The sequence below is a fragment of the Triticum dicoccoides genome, chromosome 6A (genome assembly GCF_002162155.2).
Source record: "Triticum dicoccoides isolate Atlit2015 ecotype Zavitan chromosome 6A, WEW_v2.0, whole genome shotgun sequence".
In the NCBI taxonomy this organism is placed as follows: Eukaryota; Viridiplantae; Streptophyta; class Magnoliopsida; order Poales; family Poaceae; genus Triticum; species Triticum dicoccoides.
Window position 1 is genome coordinate 626,595,846 of NC_041390.1, and position 6,909 is coordinate 626,602,754.

At 46.5% G+C, this 6,909-nt stretch overlaps 1 pseudogene; it reads left to right on the forward strand.

Annotated features, from left to right (window-relative positions):
- Positions 1 to 663: 663 nt before the first annotated feature.
- LOC119316174 lies at positions 664 to 1,273 on the forward strand (annotated as a pseudogene).
- Positions 1,274 to 6,909: the final 5,636 nt, after the last annotated feature.

Consider the following 6,909-nt stretch of genomic DNA (forward strand, 5'->3'; position numbering starts at 1 on the left):
GTGAGCATATCAAGACATACTGCAAGATTGCCATCTAAACGGCAGCATATAATTCAGCGCCAGTTTCATATGGTCCTTGTCTTGCATGTACATGTGTATAATACTAAATATACTAAACCTGGCCAGGTTTAGTTTACCACGTTTTTTCAGTCAAAATCGACCCAATGGGTGAGCGACACGTGCTTTAGTGGGGGATATAGCCGGGTACATGGTTTGGTGCGCGTACTGATTTCTGCCAGAAACCATAAAAAAATTGAGTCATGAACTCTCCATTGGCTGCATGTTCTGGTTCCTTCTCAGTTCGGGATTGGATGCATGTCCTGCGCGTCGAGGGATCGACGTCTGCTTTATCCTTCCAATCGAGTCGGTCGCCGCCGCATCTTCTGGATTTCTTATGTTGTCGGTTGCGGCTTCCATCCATTTTTCTGGGCCCTTCTACAGCTTGTGCGGTAGCTGTTTCCGATTTTTGCTCTTCCTCTCTATTGTCTCCTATAAATACTGCCTGTTACGTGCGCCCGTCTTCATTCCATTTGCTCCCATCCGCTCTCTCTCCTTTCTAACTAGTGGTGCCATTGTTCGGCCGGCGATGGTTGCTCCTGCTCCTGTTCGTTCTGGACGGCGTCGTCAGGGTCGTCCTCACCCCGACGCCGTGCGCTCTCCGCCATGGACGCCACGCCATCGTGGTTCGCTCTCGCCGACGCGTTGTGCTCGGCTGCTTCGTCTCGCCTCCGGACATGGAGCGTTGCCTCCGACTGCAGTAACGTCGTCTCCCACAACTTTGAGGGCCTCTTCTCAACTTCCGCTGACGTCAGCTCACCCTGGCTCCTCTCAGACGGCCTGCCCGCGGCGGCCGACCAGACCGTGACGGTCTTCGGTGGCACCTGCAGGAGTGTCGCTCTTCCCCGTCGCTCTGGTCGCTCAAATCCGTCTGCGCGCGGCCGCCTCTTGGAGATGGAGCACGCCGCCGCTGTCATCACTCTCTTCTGCGGCGTCATGCAATGCATGGTCGCCGGCTTCGGCGCCGCGGTGACGGGCTCGACCGCACCTCCTTCCGTCTCCGCATACGCTTCCTTGCCGTCGCACAGGGGTGCCCAGGTTGCGACCATTGCCAGGACAGCCTACAATCCGGCGCCGCGCTCGCCGAGGAGCTGCGCGCAAGACCGCGTCAGCGCCTCGGACGACCTGAGCTCTCTGGATTCCAAGCAGTGGGAGAAGGCTTTTGTGGACTGCGCCATCGTCGTCTAGGCATGCGCCAGCAATCTTGACCTCGAGCCCGGCCTACCCGCTGAGGCCACGAGCTAGCGACCTCTCAGGCTGAAGGCCCGCCAATCCTTGTCACGTCGCCACCGGCTCGCCGCTCGACGTTGCGTTCGCCCAGGCCGCCGTCGCCTTGCCATCCAGCGCCATCGGAGTCTTTCCCCCGCGTCGTCGTCATGGAGACTGGAGAGGTGCTAGAGCCAAAGCGGACGTGACGACGCCCTCCTGTTCCTTGCCCACCTCGATCGTCGTCAACTGCGGGATGGCGAGCACACAGGCGGTTGCCTCTTCCTCACTCTCTACACCGCGTGCATGCGTGCTGCTTGCATGTTGCTGCTGTGTCAGTGCGCGCCGTGAGGTCTGCGTGGCCGCGCACTGCCCCCAACCAGTCAACCGCACGCTGGACGCCCACCGCCACTGTCGACCTGCGAGCCACCTGCACCACCGCGGCGAACTGCGTGAGCCCCTCGATGGCATCGTGCCAAATGAGAATGACTAGATGCAGCATGCTCGAACATAGCATGTTCCTGTGATGTTATGCCGAACTGTAGTTTGTTGGAAGGGTTTATTTTAGCCTGCTAGCTACGCCACACGAGTCAGATTCTTGACGAATTGTGGTAGGGGGAAGTAAAGTTTTCTTGCTGAATGCAGGCCATGCGCGGGGATCACTGTTGAGCAGCAGTTTGATTTCACTGCACGTAATTGAATTTCTCTAATGGAGGACAGTCCCGATCCTTTTCATGGGCACTTATGTGCATGAGTTCGAAGTGCATATACTGGATGCGGCGGCTATGTCTGCATGCCCGGCCTTTCCACTTATCCCTGCAAGCTCTACACGGATCTTCATGCAAGCTCATTTTCGAAAATCCTACACTTAATGAAAGAGTGCTACGGACTGGTCTTACATTTTTTTGGGGGGAGACTTTGACTTGGGTCTCACAGTTGCGGCACCTGTCTCATCAGCACACATGCCGCGGATTTGAATTGGCTGGTGAAACTTGATACTCCTGCATGCCCTCCATCGACTCTTCCATGACTTTATTTCAAGTAAAAGAAATTCGTGGTTACAGGTTAGCTACATTTGGTGCACCCGTCAATTTCATCCCAAAAACTTTCCAGTTGCGTTTTGTACAATATAGAAGGAAAAAACAAGAGTTGCATGAATAGTACGTGTATTATTCCTGACAAAAAGGCACACCAAACATGCGCGAAGAACTCTTTTCTCTCCTTAATTAGCATAGGAACATGTGCACACCGCAAGAATGTATATCACTTAAAATAATTTAATCGCACAAACAACATGGGCCCTTTCATTCATATAAGAAGAGAGTTTTTTTTTTTGCGAGAAAACTTTCAATCTATTCATATAAGAAGAGAGTTGCAGTCCCGTGATATTTTCCCTTCAATCGCATAGCTCAACTTTTATTCATAAATATTTCCGTAATACTATATCTCAAAATATGGTCTCAGTCTTTCTCCCTTCAATGGCACAAGCAACGAGCACTTTTACATGCTTCTGTTACCGTTCATAATCTCCTGTTCTTATCTTTCCAAAAATATATAAACATACCTGCCTAAATATATAAGGGCCTAATAGGGATTAAAAAAATGACTTTTCAAATAGATTGCGTTTTCTTCACAGTTGAACTCTTCTTCTTTCTTGCGGGTAATTCACGGTTGAACTCTAGCCCAGAACAATTGGGCATAGCTCTTGAAACGGTACAACTAATGTTGACATGTGTATAATGCATAGAGTTTTTTATGAGCTATTTAATATAGTCATTTTTCCTAAAAAAATGTAGTCATTTTTTTTTTCTCTGGCTGCATGTCTAAGTTGTTGGAGATATTGAAACCTAACAAATTATATTATTGACGTGTTCTGTTTTGCTGAAACACAAAATAGATTGCATTCACAGGTGAACTCGCTGAAACACAAGGTACAACTAAAGAAAACGCTGCTCAAGCAGCTTTAAAACACATATGCACCCACTACAACATCACTATCAGTGATCACAACATCATGCACTTGAAGTAGAAAAAAGAAGCGTGCTTTCAACACAAGCGAAGGTACAAGAACGAATCAATCAGCGGCAGTTCAATATGGCTCACCAACAGGTTACCGCACAGTCAAATGAGAAGGCAAACTAAAATCCTTGCAAAGATATGAGACAATTTCTTTGTTGCGATACCACTGTGAATGTACCCTAAATGCCCATACACTGATGATCCAATCATTGCGTACACCGGCACCAAACCACCAGTGGGTCGGGTACAACAATTGGCAAAGACTCTCTATCACTTCAGCACAGGTACCAATCTTGCAGGAGATTCCATCAGAATGATCTAAACTACAAGTGCACATACCGTATTTATTTTATATTATCAAAAAGATACCAGCATGTACCCCCTATTTTCTAAGATGCACCACAGACGTTGGGAATAAATCTATCATTTTCTCAATTTCTCCTTTTTTATTCATACTTCTCTTGCTTTAAATTCAGTTCCAATGTAAATAATTAAAACAACATACATAAACACTACATATCGACGGGGCACAAACAATGGAAAACCTATCCTAAAAGATGCAATTACTGCGTCTTTGAAGCTACAAAGAGAGGTTTGATTTTCTCACATGAAGCGACCCATACCAAACAGTGACAATTTAACATGGTCTGTCAGCAAATAAGCACTCAACAGAAGAAATTCACAAGGCAAGTTAAAATCTTAGCAAAGATATGTGGCGGCTTTCAGACATCATACCACTATGTATGTATCATCGGCGCCCGCAGACTGAAGATCCACTAATCACATATACGGGTGCCAAACGACCCCATGGCTGTATGCGAGAATTTGCAAAAGTTCCTCACATGAAGCGACCCATACCAAACAGTGACAATTTAACATGGCCTGTCAGCAAATAAGCACTCAACAGAAGAAATTCACAAGGCAAGTTAAAATATTAGCAAAGATATATATGTGACGGCTTTCAGAATCATACCACTATGTATGTATCCTCGGCGCCCGCAGACCGAAGATTCACTAATCACATATACCGGTGCCAAACGACCCCATGGCTGTATGCGAGAATTTGCAAAAGTTTTGTACTATTTCGTTATGGACACCTCCTGCAGGAGGTGATAAGTAGATAATGAATAAGTGTATATGTTCTAATCCAAAATTTTACACTACTTGCTTTATTGTAATAAAACGATTACATGAAAGTAATTTTAATAGGTGGAGTACCTTTTATTAGAGATGTACCAGTTTTTATCATTCTGTTTATCAGCATGTATCATGCATGGTTGTAATAAATGTACTTCTTTGCCATCTTGAACTTTCATTGGTGGCGGAGTATATATTGATATGGTCTTCTTTACATAATATATAGCAAAAGATATACATAAAGCTACAATGCATATTCTGTTAATCCCATAATTGTTTATAGTTCTATCATTTCAACAACGGTCTACATAGTTGGTAAATTACATAGTTGCAATTTACCGACAGGCGCGGCGTGCCGCCGCGCGGGCTAAGCTAGTACTCTCTAGTTGCGACCAGTTGAGATTGATAGGTTGTTTAAGAGAATGTCATACATGCACAATTAAATTCCTACTACTTCTCCAACCAATTATATAATAGTTAAAAAGATTGTAAGGTCCGTATTTCACTTCCTTTCTCATTAGCCCTTCATCCAAACTTTCTTTCTCGTCTGATAGTTCACCATCTTATTTTACTTATCTTCTAAACCAATTTCACTTTGATTTACTTACCAAACTTCTTCATCAAACTATAAGGTAAATCATGGGCAAAATTTGTTAAACATTTATTTACAGTATCACATTAATATAGGAAGGTAAATCACAAGTTAACGTACTCGAATATTTATATCCGTTGCAACGCACGGGCATGGTCGTAGTTAAATAGGCAAAATTTGCTAGCTGTGTAGAATATTTCGTGATACATCATTTTAATAATAATTAAAGTCTTCCTTCATGCATGGCCAAATTAAATAACCAAACAACGCATCATATATTGCCAACATAAATAAGAGAACAAACAGACCTTGCAAACTCTAGATGTAGGACATGCAACGGGTATTTCTTTGAAATCTCGCAACAAGAAAAAACCGGAATAGTTCTAAGAAATAAAGCAAGGTGGTTATTAACACTTGTTTGGCGACTGATCGATGAGTTGATAACTAGATCATCCATATATATGTACTACATATTACTAGGATAAACCATATGAGAGAAAAAAAGAAACTCTAGGATCAACTACTGTGTATTATATTGTAGCTAAGCAAACAACTATTGGTCGAGAAAGTCACATGGCACGGCGCCCAGACCGGCTCGCATGCCCTTGCAGCCTAACCCCCACGGGTACCGTGAAAATACTCCTTCAAACGACCCGACCGGTAGGTGCAATGTGGCGTCGAACACCGCCACCCCTCTCTTGATGTCCGCCGCAAGAGAGTCCAACACTTTCCCTGCCGGAACCGCAGTGGCCATTGCCAGGACCGGCTGCTCCACCGCCTTCCGTGGCCCAGCACAGAGCGGCCGCGTCTTGGTCCCGCTGGCGGCAAGCCGGACGCCGCTGTAGGCTACCGTGATGTATGCGCCGGGGTTGATGCACTCTTGTGAACCGTAGCTCCCGGAGGCGACACCGAGGGTGAGGTTGAACGAGAGGCCCGTCTTGGGGTCGGTGGAGGAGATTGAGTCTACCGCGACGGAGTAATGGGCGTCGGGCCTGTAGTACTCGATTGGGACGATTATGCATGCGAGTATGAGGAGGGCGCCGACTACCGCGAGCAGCACGAAGCACCAAAGCGGGCACCCTCTGGCGGCATTGATCTCGTGATCTCCATCGGGTGCCCGGCTCTCGACGTTGTCCATGCCCGGCAGCCTGCACTTTTCGCTGTGGGGGTCTTGGCTCTTGGGTTTGAGTTTGGCGGAGACGCAGAACAGGTTATATGGAGAAAAGGATCGATAGGCACGTCTCCGAAAGGAAATTAGTTTAATTGAATCGCTAGCTAGTACGTATCCTATGCGAATCCGGCCGGAATCGTGACCGTGCCTAGTTACTACGCAAGTCTTCGAAAGGGAAATAGGCTTACGTCTCAAAAAAGAAAAGGAAAACAGTTGGCTGCCATCAATCTAAATTCCTTTCCAATAAGGACACCACCAATCAAGCACGTGGATCCATCAATCAATCTATCTAACAACAACAACTTCAATGACCACCTCAATGGTTAACGATGTTCTCATGATCAAAAACTGGTGGAGAAATGTTAAATATGTATATATATATATATATATATATATATATATATATATATATATATATAAATGTTTAGATCAGTAAAGTAATGATCTATCTTATACTCCCTCCTGGCGACGCCCAGGGCGACTCGCCCGTGACGGATATGGCGGCGACGCCGGCCCGGGCGCCCGGCAGGGCAGGCCGCGAGGAGCGGCGGAGGCTGGATGGCCACTTCGGCGACGAGTGGAGCATCTTCAAGAGGCGGGGAAGGGAGATCCTTCAGAGAGCGCGAGATCCAGAAGGCTGCGTTCGGCGCCTTTGGGAGAGGATGCAAGGCTTCTTCAATTTAGATCTTGGGGATCCTCAATTGAAGGAAGGGAAAGCTACAGCGAT